The sequence below is a fragment of the Canis lupus genome, chromosome 1 (assembly GCF_011100685.1).
Source record: "Canis lupus familiaris isolate Mischka breed German Shepherd chromosome 1, alternate assembly UU_Cfam_GSD_1.0, whole genome shotgun sequence".
Taxonomy (NCBI): domain Eukaryota; kingdom Metazoa; phylum Chordata; class Mammalia; order Carnivora; family Canidae; genus Canis; species Canis lupus.
The window spans coordinates 78,588,698-78,601,235 of record NC_049222.1 but is presented as its reverse complement, the minus strand read 5'-3'; the positions used below and the strand labels follow the sequence as shown (position 1 = coordinate 78,601,235).

Here is a 12,538-nt window from a genome sequence, read left to right as displayed (position 1 = left end):
AATACTCAGTAATGCCTGCCTTCTATGGGCTGAATTGGTAGCTGTTACAGAACTGAGTTCCCTAGAAGCAATGGGGATGATAGGATGTTGGAATAGCCTTGTTAGCAAAGTATGAATGGCAGCCTAGCGGGGTCTAACTTAGAATGGTCTATAGAAATAACCTGAAGTACATGGTATTTCTAGAGGCAAGATCAATAAGCAGCTAACTGCTTAGGGTACTGTCAAATCTATCTATCTATCTTTCTATCTATCTATCTATCTATCTATCTATCTATCTATCTATCTACCTCCCCATCTATCCAACTATATCCAAAAAGTCAGGAATAGATGAGTAGAAGGCAGAGGTAACACTTCCCCATGAAAAGTCATGAACTTTTGCCCAGTTTCCAGACTGGAGCCAGCTCCCAGAAGCAGAACCTATTGACTGAGGGAGCATCTGAGTCTAGATGATGAAGGTCCCTGTGGCACCACAGCAATTACATACACAGATTTGCATGTCATCCTCTCACAGGGGCTATGCTAATCTTCTCTGTATCTTTCCAATTTTATATATATATATATGCTGCTGAAACAAACACTAGCAATCATATACAATAGTGATTCCTCCATTCTTCCCCAATAGGATCTATAGCCACTAACTTGTGTAAAAGCACACTTAGAAAATGGGAATTTCCATATCTTTCAAGGCCTGGTAGATATAGGGTCTAAGTTCAATCTGATACCAGGAGATTGAAAGTGCCACGTTATTCTCTTTCCCATTAGAGTTGGGGGGATAAGGAGTTCAGTTAATAAAGATAATAAATGGAGTTCTGACCCAGGTCTGTCTCAAGTAGGGGCTACTGTCTCTATCAACCCACTTGATTGTCATGTCCCTGGTCCCCAATTATATAATTCAAGTACACATATTTAGCAGTAGGCAGAAACTTAACACTGGTTCCTTGACTTATAGATTAGGAATGGTTGTAGTAAAAAAGCCAAGTAGTAACCCCTGAAACTATCCCAATCCCACCCCCAGAAATTAGAGTAAATTTAAAAAAAAAAAAACAAAAAAAAACAGCACAATAACAAGATCAGTGCTATATTCAAGGACTTAAAACATGTAGAGGTGATGTTTCCCACCGTATTCCCATTTCATTCACCAAAATAGCTGCTACAAAAATTGGTTGGATCCACTATACCAAACGTGGTATCTTTATTAGAGAATATTAACACAGCCTCAGGTATGCAGTGTGTGGATATTATACTAGCAAACCATAATGCACAAAAAAGAAAATGAGAGCAATTTACATTCACATCGGATACATCCACATCCTATCCCAAGGTTATGCTAATTTTCATGATCTTTGGCATACAATAGGTCGAAGGGGCCTGAATTGTGTAGGAAAGGAAAATAGTTTTCCTTCTACTTATCTGAGGTTCACTGGCTGGGGCCCTATGAACTGTCCTGACAGAAGATGGATTAACAACAGAAAAACAAACAGAACTTTATTAACATATGCACAGCACATGTACTTGGGAGCACTCAAAGATGAGTAAATCAAGTAGTGGTTAGAGCATGGGTTGATATAACATCTTAACAAAAGGGCAATATATTTTTAGAGACATGATAAGACAAAGGTAAGGGACTTTACATTCTAGGAGCAGCATTCTGTGAGAAGGCAAAAATATGGGGAAATTAATAGTACATAAGGGCTAGTTGTAGGCTTATTACATCGGTTCCTTTGGGGACTCTGGGCTGGTAAGTCCCTGGTTATCTCTAGTGATTAACTTCTGTCCTTCCTGTAGAGAAGGAAAGGGGAGCACCTTTATAAATAATCCTGCCTTTAAGCAAATTGAGGGAAGGCAAAGAGCTTTTCTTTTCTTTACTTCTCAACTGCCTTCAAACAAAATAAGCCTATGCCAAAGTGGCATATTTGGAGGTGGCATATTCTGCTAACCTTCAACTGTCTAGATATTTTGAGGGGAATTAATATCATGTTAATTGAAGCAGATGACCAAAAAGTGGCAAATACTATGGATGCCTTAGAAATGCATATGGAAGGGGCACCTAGGTGGCATGGTCGGTTAGGCATCCAACTCTTGATTTCTGTTCAGGTTATTATCTTGGGGCCGTGAGATAGAGATCCACACTGAGCTCTGGGTGTGGAGTCTACTTGAGATTCCCTCTCTTCCTCTCCCTCTGCCCCTTTCCTGCTCATGTGCATGACCTGCTAAGAAAAAGAGAAAAAGAAGAAAGAAAGAAAGAAAGAAAGAAAGAAAGAAAGAAAGAAAGAAAGAAAGAAAGAAAAGAAAGAAGAAAGAAAGAAGAAAGAAAGAAAGAAAGAAAGAAAGAAAGAAAGAAAGAAAGAAAGAAAGAAAGAAAGAAAGGGAAAGGAAAGGAAAGGAAAGGAAAGGAAAGGAAAGGAAAGGAAAGGAAAGGAAAGGAAAGGAAAGGAAGAAAGAAAGAAAGAAAAAGAGACATACAATCCAGAGAGTGGGGAAATACCTAATGTTCCCTACCACAAAGAATGAAACCCAATCCTTGATAGGTTCCTTTGGGTTTTATAGGCAGCATATTCTGCATTAGGAATACAGAAATTACCAGTTCACCATGTTGGTTTGAAAACTATTAGTTTCAGTTGAGATCCAGAAAAAGAAAGTTCCCTGTAGTACTTCAGGCTTTGGTTCTGAAGTGCTGATATTTGATCTCTATGGCTCAGCATACTCCATGATATTAGACAGATTGTGCTAGAGAAAGACATTGTTTAGCAAGGCCTAACAGGATGGTCACAGCAGAAACTCCTATAATTTAGAAACAAAGTCATGCCACATGTAGCAAAAAATCATACTCCATTCATAAAACAAGTCTTGTTATAATACTAGATCCTTTAGAAACTGCACATCTGCCCTTGGGAATTAAATGATTGTATGGCCAGAACTACTCATCATACACTGAATACTTTCAGTCCCACCAAATCATCATCATATAAGGCAGTTATAGCAGCAGTCGATAATAAAGTAGGTGTGGCACACCCAGAATCAGACTCAGGCTGGTCCAGAGGGCACAAATAAAGGGGACAGATAGCATGCTCAGAAACCATGTTTCTCTGGTGCCTTTGTCTCAATTTACTTTGGTCACACAGGCATTTTCTATGACTAAGTGATGGGAGAGGAAATATACAAGCTTGATTCACAGATGAGTTGGTTTAGTAAGTGAGTGCAAGCCAAAATGAAGTATCACTGTACCATGTCACCTTTCAGGGGAAGCCCTGAATGAATGTCATGGGCTTCCATTGGGCAGAGCTTCAAGACATTGCAAGGGATGATGCACTTGGGATGCAGAGATAGTAGGCAAGGAGAAGGGTACATTAAATCACAAGCAGGCTGAAATGGCTTATCTGGTTGGTCAATGGCTTGGAAAGAACCAGATCAAAGGACTGGAAACAAGAAGTCTGGGGAAGTGTCAGGTAAATAGATCTTTGAGAGTAAGCTCCAGGTATGCAGATCTTTGTATCACACCTTAATGCTGAGCAGAGAGCATCCACCTCAGAAGAGGCATTAAACCACTTCATGGGCAAGATGACTCAGTGAGTAGATGTCTTCTAACCTTTGTCCTTGACCACCACAGTGCTCGCATAATGAACTCACAAAGAGAATAGCCACAGTGGCAGAGACTGACGTTATTTGTGATCTGGATAGCAAGCACGACCTCCCTCCTTAATGCTAATCCAACTCCCACCCTTTGCAATATCCGAACCCACTAGCAAAAGAGAACAGAATTGAGACCTCAGAAGAGTACCGAGTGAAACCAAGAAACCTCAAGAAACCTCAAGAAAACCAAGTGGCCACTTGCAGCAAGTTGATATTATTAAATGCCTTCTCCACCCTGCCCCCCAGTAGTGGCAGGTATTCATCACTGACAGAACCAAAGCATATTCCACTTTTGGGTCCACTTGCTCTTAGCTAGCACCACTATCCAAGAGCTAGTAGAGTGTCTGATCTACAAACATATCATAGAAAAACACATTTTACCTAAGAAGGTGCAGCAGCAGACACTATGGTTTGTCTCACTAAAGTTCTTATAAGTTTTCCCCAAAATATGACCAATCAAATTCCTGAAGAAGTTGTGCTTACAAGGCATGAACTTAATAGAGGTAGCAAGTGATAAGAAGGGCAAAGAGTTGACAGTCATGAATGCTGTGGTCCCCCATGCTGATGTCTTCTATTAGGCAGTATACACATGAACATTGGCTGATTACAACCCATGGCCACTCCCATCTCCAGAGAACTGTCTTTGTCCAAATAAGAATGTCCAAACATTAGTAGGACTAAATGATATAGATAGGACGTCCCTAAATTGTAACAACAGCACAAGCATTTGGCAGACATAGGTGACTCCTCAAGATATTTGCAAAGTTATGTGTTAAGATGATTACTGACAAAGGTCAATTCGTCAGAAATGTAAGTATATATCATCAAGTGCTCGTAACTTCGGGGAAATGACACATCTCAGAGACTGCATCTGTTTTCCCCGTTTTATAAATGCTGGCATACACATAAGGAGCTACACATCTTCCATTTGTCCTTTAATGGATGGCAGTATTTTGATCTTCTTTTCTTTGTCAAGTGATACTTGTTGTCACCTGCTACTGCATTTCCAGAAAACAACTATAAAAAAGTGAAAAGAAAGAAGTAAAAGCCACATATCAATGGTGCAGTGGAAACACGCTCCTGAAAGTTGTAGTGTACCACCACATCAGAGGGCTCATCAGAGCACACACGCCAGGTAGAGTGTTGAAACGCCAGCCATTAATAGCTTTTATGTCAAATAAAATCTTCCAGTGGAAGATTCCAAGGTGACACAATATTCTGATTAAAGATGATGGGGAGACATGAAAAAAAATCAATAGTGCTTATAAAAGATGGTTAGTCTCAGCAGCACACACATTAAGGAGTCAGTAAGGGAGAAGCTCAGACAGTAGAGAACCGAGAATTTAATGAAATTAATACATCTATTTCCTTCTTAGGAGGGTTCTCCTAGGAGAAGGTCCTCACCTTCACAGTACTGTTCTTCCTGATTCATTATAGCAGCAATTTATAAATATTCTATTGGTCCAATCGGGGTACATCCTAATGTCCATCTGTTCCCAGGATAAATGATGTAGTCCCCAGTTAATACTAATTGCAAAATCACTGCACAGGAAAATGGTCTGAGTGATTGCAGAGAGAATTGACTCAGCACCTGTGGCTTTTTTGGTTTTACATGGAGAAGGCTGATGATAGGCCCAGAAAGGAAAAGGAAGGAAGGAAGGAAGGAAGGAAGGAAGGAAGGAAGGAAGGAAGGAAGGAAGGAAGGAAGGAAGGAAGGAAGGAAGGAAGGAAGGAAGGAAAAGGGAGGTAGGAAGAGAAAGAAACAAAGAAACAAAGAAAGGAAGAAACTTTATCTCTAGTCAGGGGGAACAATTAGGGTAGGCCTAGGGAGAACCTGCGCTAAATATGTTTCTTTCTGCAGGCGCCTGAGCCCCAGCAGAATCCTCCTCTCTCCCTCCCTGTCTACCTCCCATCCACCCTCCTTTTTTGTCTTAGACACATACACACTCACACACACAATTTTATAATCTCATGTTTTTCATTTAAAAGATATGCATCAATGTCTAAGTAGAATTACTTATACTTTACTCTGGCTTTGGTTTGCACCTATTGTCAGTGTTATGCCAATAAACCTAATCCACAGTAATAACCCAAGTCTCTAGCAATTGGACTCGCCTATGCTAAATCTTCCGCAGTTTTCTTACAGACTAAGACCCATGTTGGTTGTTTGGTAAGACAAAGTAGCCCTTGTAGAGAAAGGGGAAACTGCTCCAAGGAATTTTGTAGTGCAGAGTCAGATTGCTATGTCATTTTGATGAGAAAGATGGCAAACCAGAGAGTGAGGACAGAAGGATTTAGCTAATTTGAGAAATCTGGTATGGTGGATGGAAAGAAAACAAGAGGCTGACCTTTAGTATGCACATTCCATGCCCTCTGCTAGTCACTTTACAATATGTAGATTTTAGTTTTCATATTATCTAAAGAGACTACAGCTCAGAAAGGTTAAGGTACTTGTCCCAACCTTGCAGCTAGTAAGTGGTATATCCCTGGTTCAGTTCCAGAACTGTCCTTCTATAACATCACACTGCATAAGGAGAAGTCTTACAGAGGGAATGCCATGTATCACACACCAATGGTTCCACCAGATAATTAAGACAAGACGACAAAGTGCAAATGGACCTATTCCCTATCATCTCCTGTCACAGTGAGCTGGGTTGTGGGCCTGGAGGGAAAGTGCAAAGGATGGAACAAGCTTGCTTTATGCTATGGCTGCCAAAGGAAAGACCCCTGTGAAGAAAAGACTATTAACAATCTCAGCTCCATTAAATTTAAAGCAGCTGCTAACAGTAGGGGCCTTTACATTGTCAATTATATGAATTTTCCTATTACTATGTCATACCAAAGAGCAATTATAGTACATTCATCAAATACTGCTTCCGCTTCTCTGGTTCTGTCCATTATGCCACAGTGGCAGGCCTTAGAAATCCTTGAAGACAAATCTAACATGCAGACTTTAATTGTTTCAAGGATTTGTGGTCAGAAACAACACTAGGTGAGTAGTAGGGGGTCAATTACACAATTAGATAGTGATAGGCAGAGACCAGCTGAACTCACACAATGCACCAAATATTTATATATCCGTTCACTTTGCAAAGTGCTTTGACACCTACCATTTCACTTCAAGTTTGCTTCTATCCCATTAACTGGTCTGGGAGCTATTTAATTATCCTGCCTTTTTTATAGTTGAGGAAATGGAGACCAGTCTCTGCTGAATCAGAGCCTGAGGGTTCCCGTGCTGTTCCACCCCCACTGAAGAAGCTGAGGAGGAGCAAATGACCAGTCTTACTTCCTCGTGAATCATTATGAAAACAAAGGAACAAAATGGGGAAAAATCATCCTACAGAAAGAGATGAAAGGAGCAAGCAAGAAGAGAGACAGGGAAAGGAGACAGAGAAAGGTTCCTGACTAAGTCACCTTTAAATCATTCCCTCTCAGGGTATGGTGTGTGCAACGCTACAGCCCCACGAAGACAGAAAGACAAGCTGCCAGAAAATGAGGGGAGAGGGGTGGTGAGAAGGAGGGAAAGAGAATTAGTTGTCTGCAGTTAGAATTGATTTCAGGGAAAGCCTACCTGCTCTCAAAAGGCAGGTCTCCCCTGGTCTCAACATCAACAGTTCTTGTTTGTTCATAAATTTGATGTGTAATGTTGTGCAAGCGTACAGCATATAGTGTGTTACTTTGATATATTTATATACTGTAATATGGTTGCCTACATAGTGGCATTTATCACAACAGTATACAATTATAGTAAAGTATTATTGTCTATGTCATTGTACTGTGCATTAGATCTCTATGCTTATTTACTACTAATTAACAGTTTGTACCCTTAAACACCATCATTCTTATCCCTCCATCCCCCGATAACCACCATTTTACTGTTTTATACAGGTTTAATTTTTTTAGATGCTACATATAGGTGATATCATATGGTACTTGTCTTTCTCTGTCTGACTTGGCTCGTTTAGCATAATGTGCTCAATAGTTTAGAAATCACCAAAGAAACGACCTCCGCACAAGATGATTCCCTTCAGTTCTGTGCAATGAAATGCTCATGGAGCACCAAAGTTCCAAATTCCTTTCTATACACTTGGTAGACACTGAGATAAACAAGAAATGTTTTCTGCCCTAGGGAAATCTGCCATTCCCGGAAATGACCAAAACATTGGCAAATGATTCAATATGGCATTTTAAACGACAGAGGTGAGCTCAGGTTGCCATGGGAGCACAAAGAAGGAAGAGCATCCAGATAAGCCTGGAGGAGGTCTTCCAGAGCTGTCTCACATGATAGGTAAGACGTGATTGGGTTTTTTTAAAAAAGAGTAGGAAGGATTTTCCAAAGGAAGAAGAGCATAAAGTTACAGATTCTGCTCTACCACTTGGCCAAGCACATTATGAAAGGAGACAGAGATAAGCCAGATTTTAGGAATGGGTGCTGCTCATCAGACCCTCATATACCTCAAGCAATACGATGCTTTGGTGTGGTGGTCAGAGTGCCCAGGACAGAGGATAGTGACACATCAAACATTTCTCAGACCTTGTGTCCTTTACTCTGGCTCCTCTTATTCTCCTCATATGCTCTCCTCTCTGCAGCTGCCCTAATTTTCCTACTGCTACCTCAGGTTCCTAGAGACACTGACCCTTTGACTACTTGAAACAACATGTGAAGAAGTCCGATATTCTCTTAATTCAAATGGAATAGCCATTCCCAAGGAATTAAGGGTAAAAACAAATCCTAAATTTTTAAAAAATGACCAACCTTAGGATAATAAAGCTGATTTATCAGGTTATCTATTATCCCATTACAAACTACCCCAAACTTAAATTACCCCAATGATTTAGAACAACCACTTCATTTGCTTATAATTTTATCAGTCAGAAATTCAGAATGAGCTTGGCTGGCGATTGGTCTCTGATCCACATAGCATTAGCTAGTGGCTAGGCCTAAAGGATCCACTTTCAAGATTCACCTCTTTACTGTATATTGTCAAGATTCCTTGACATTCCCCCGACCCCTTCTCTCTTTCCTTCTTGCTTCCCTCATTCTTTCTCCATGATGTCTTATTCTCTGGGATTCAGTCATGTGGCCTGGGATTCTTACAAAGTGATTGTTTCAAGATAGTTTCCCTTCCTACCTAGCAGCTGGCTTCCAAGAGAGCAACATAGAAGCTGCCAGACCTCTTTTAAACATCTGACACTTGAATGATATCATTTTTCCATATGCCATTGGTCAAAGCAGTCACAAACCATCCTAGATTCAAGGAGAGGATAAATAGATCTCTCCTGTCAATGGAAGGAATGTCAAAAAGATTTTATATCCATCCTTAATCTGTCACAGTCACTCAATAGAGGTTTGGCCAAAATTTAGCTTCATTTAACTATGAGGCATTTGGAGTAGCCAACCCTTGGATTCTTACTTTTCATCATGATAAAGGAAAAAAAAAAAAAAAAAAAAACAAGACAAGGCTTATATCCTAAGTCCCTCCTCATAAGTAGACACCACGCTTGCAACACTCTGTATGGTGAAACCCACAGAAATCACAAGGGAATGGGGTGCCAACTGCAGAGGAATTCACCCACACTATCTATACCTGTTTGTCCATTTGGACCTCCTGTAACAGATGGAATCACCATGAGACCCACACAATTCTCCCCCCACATGTCTATAAATAATTGCTAGAACTTTGTCATGATGTTAACCTTTTCAGTGAGCCAGAACGTGTAATATTAAATTCAAATTCTACCCTCTGGCAGGTTGAGAGTTACTGGCAGAAAAATCCAAGACCTGATTTCCAGTATGTCTTTATAAGGAATTCACCATTAGAACCATTCTGAACATTATGTATAATGTGATTAGATGGAAGCAGTATTTAAGGCTTTAAAAAAATGCTTAAGTATGTTGCCATTATAAGTAATTGATGGAGGTGAGACTAGAGCCCTGGCCACTCGAACAACCATCTGACTCCAAGGCCCATCTTTCTACTATTTATACTTAGCTTCCTAATGCAATTAAGAAAAAAAAAAAAAAAAAAAAAAAGCTTGATAGGAGGACAGGGACAAAAAAATGCCATCCTTGCTGAGAAAGGATAGAAGCTGCCACTGTCTCCAAATCCTTTTTAGTTCCCAAAAGTGGCCATGACAGGTAAGCAGACAGGGTGCCTCTTGGGAGCTGCTAATGAACACAGAGCCAAAGGATGATAGGATTAGAGGAAGCAAGCTATAATATCAATAATTGTCTCCTGTATCTGGCTACAGCTCAGCGGCACTTAGGAGGGCCCCAGGCAAATTTTCAGAGTAGGAAGCTTGTCTTCTAGAATTCAACTCTTCTTTCCCTTTACTCACTCTGGAGCTCTGGAGCTTTTCTGCTCTGCATCCCAAGCACTGTCACCACAGCTTCTTGAAAGTCTAGATGCCCAGCAACTTCATGCTCCTGCTTCATCCACCAAGATGTCACTGCTACTCCCCAACCCCAGTACAGAGTGGCTCCTAGGAATGATGCCAATATCTGTCTTTTGCACTCAGGCTTAGGGTTTACTAGTGTGGCTTCCTCTTCAGGAAATACTTGCATTTCCAAGGTACTTCTTTTCTCTTCACTGGCACCCCCTAAACCAAGTAATGGAGGCAGCAGCCATCTGGTCATAGATCAATCCCAAGAGATGCTTTATTTAGTTAGTCAAAACAGGTTTTAATCAAAAGGTCTAAAGAGAGGAGAAAAAGACTCAATAAATAATTTCATTGCTATTACTTAGTAAACAATTTCAGAGAATAAGTAAAATTTTACTATGTCTTTACAAGGCTATGGTAATTAATTGTGAGAATCCTTCCATACACTATGAATCACTTTCCTAGGTACGGATGATATTTTTAAAAATTCAGTAATGTTTTATGCTATTCAATTTATAAAATTTATATAAAAGGTGAATAAGAATGAAGGTGGGACTAGGATCAGGTCATCTGATCCAAATCCCATGATCTTTCTATTTTCCTTGCAAATTTCCCTATTGCTTTAGCTCTGAGCTGTCTCTATGGTAACAAAGGGAACTTTTCCAGTACTTTTTATAGTTTACCAAGAACTTTCACATATATACTTTCATATGCTTAAAGGTAACGGGATCCATTAAAGGATTCTAGATTGTTTCAACCAGGTTAAACTGCAATAAAGAGAGCACCAAAATCTTAGTGTAATGCAATGAAGTTTATTTTTCACACACACCCAAGTCCAAAGTGGGTTCAACAGACAGACCTCTTTCTCTTTGGAGATACAGGCTGAGATAGCACTGTCTTAAACATACTATTCATATTCACAGGCTCTAACACAATCAGAAGGAAGACGCTGACCTGCATGATGGCTATTAGACTTCTCACCTGGAAGTGACACAGGTCTCCTCCACTTACATTCTATTGACCAAAGCAAGATGTGCAAATTCTGCCTAAGTTCACAAGGGAGGGGGAGCTACTAACTTACCACACGTATGGGAGGAAAAGAGATGGAACATGTGTGAACAATCAAAATTACTGCCACATACTCAAAATAGAAATAAGCATGAGTGAAGGTTATCCTAAACAGTAGTTACAATTCATTTAAAACTCATTTGTAGTCTATGGGTAGATCTATGGGTAGATACCAATAAAAATAAGAAAAAGCCTGGGAGTGAGCATGGTTCAGAAGAAGAATGAAATCAGCAATGAAAAACATTTTCTTTTTTTTTTTTTTAAGATTTTATTTATTTATTCATGAGATACACAGAAAGAGGGAGAGAGAGGCAGAGACACAGGCAGAGGGAGAAGCAGGCTCCATGAAGGGAGTCTGACGTGGGACTCTATCCTGGGTCTCCAGGATCATGCCCTGGGCCAAAGGCAGGTGCCAAACCGCTGAGCCACCCAGAGATCCCCTGAAAAACACTTTCTAAATAATCCCCCAAAGTAGCCACAAAGGATAAGATGATTCAACACATATAAGTATTTTTTGTATATTGCAGATTCCTGGTACCTAGATTTTAAAAGTGCCATAATTAAAACCAACAATCAAGAATATTCAAAGCTTCAAAATAAAAGTTACTGTAACTAATCAACTGTATAAGGGAGGTAGGTGGAGAAAATTATTATGAAGATTGGTTGCAACTATATTGTATGGCAGCTTATTTATCCTAGGATATTGAAACTGTCATTTGACTTTCTACAATTTATATGGAAATTTCTCACATATTGTTGCCTCAAATCCACATAACAATCCCACAAAGCAGTTCATCCCTATCTCCATTTCACAGAAGAAGAAACTGAGGCTTTGTAATTTTATATGGTTTGCCCAAAGTCACTCTTATAAGAAAAGTACCAGAGCCCATTCTGAGCCCTTTCCTGTCCCATTAACCCAAGGATGGGTTGAAATGTGGCAATAAGATCACAGATATTAAATTCACAAAGCTGAAATTATTTTAGTCTTCCATTTCTTAAGCTGTGTTCCATGTAAGAGCAGGTATTCTTGGAAATAAAGAGAAAGTGGAAATAGGTTTGGGGCCCTCTGGGTTAAGGAAAAGAAAACAGAATTTCTTACAAGACTTTGGAGAACCTGAAGGTGCTATGAAGCATTGCTAGTTTCCATGAGTGAGAGTGTAGCATACAAATAATGATGCCCCATAATGCCCACATTCTAATCCCAAACCTGTGAGCATGTGCCATAGCAATAGGACTTTGCAGATGTGATTAAATTAAGGGTCCTGAGATGGGATACTATCCTAGATCATCCTAGTGGACCTAATGTAATCACAAGGGTCCTTACATAAAAGAGACAAGAATGTAAGGGTCAGAGAAGATGTGATGATATGATGATAGACATAGAGGTCAGAGATAGGAGGGTCCAAGACACAATCCAAGCTGGAAAAGACAAGGTGATGATTTCTACTCTACAGCCTCT

The 12,538-nt window shown here is 40.0% G+C and overlaps 1 pseudogene; it reads right to left on the bottom strand.

The window, feature by feature from the left end:
- Nucleotides 1-466: 466 nt before the first annotated feature.
- On the bottom strand, nucleotides 467-561 carry LOC119869881 (annotated as a pseudogene).
- Nucleotides 562-12,538: the final 11,977 nt, after the last annotated feature.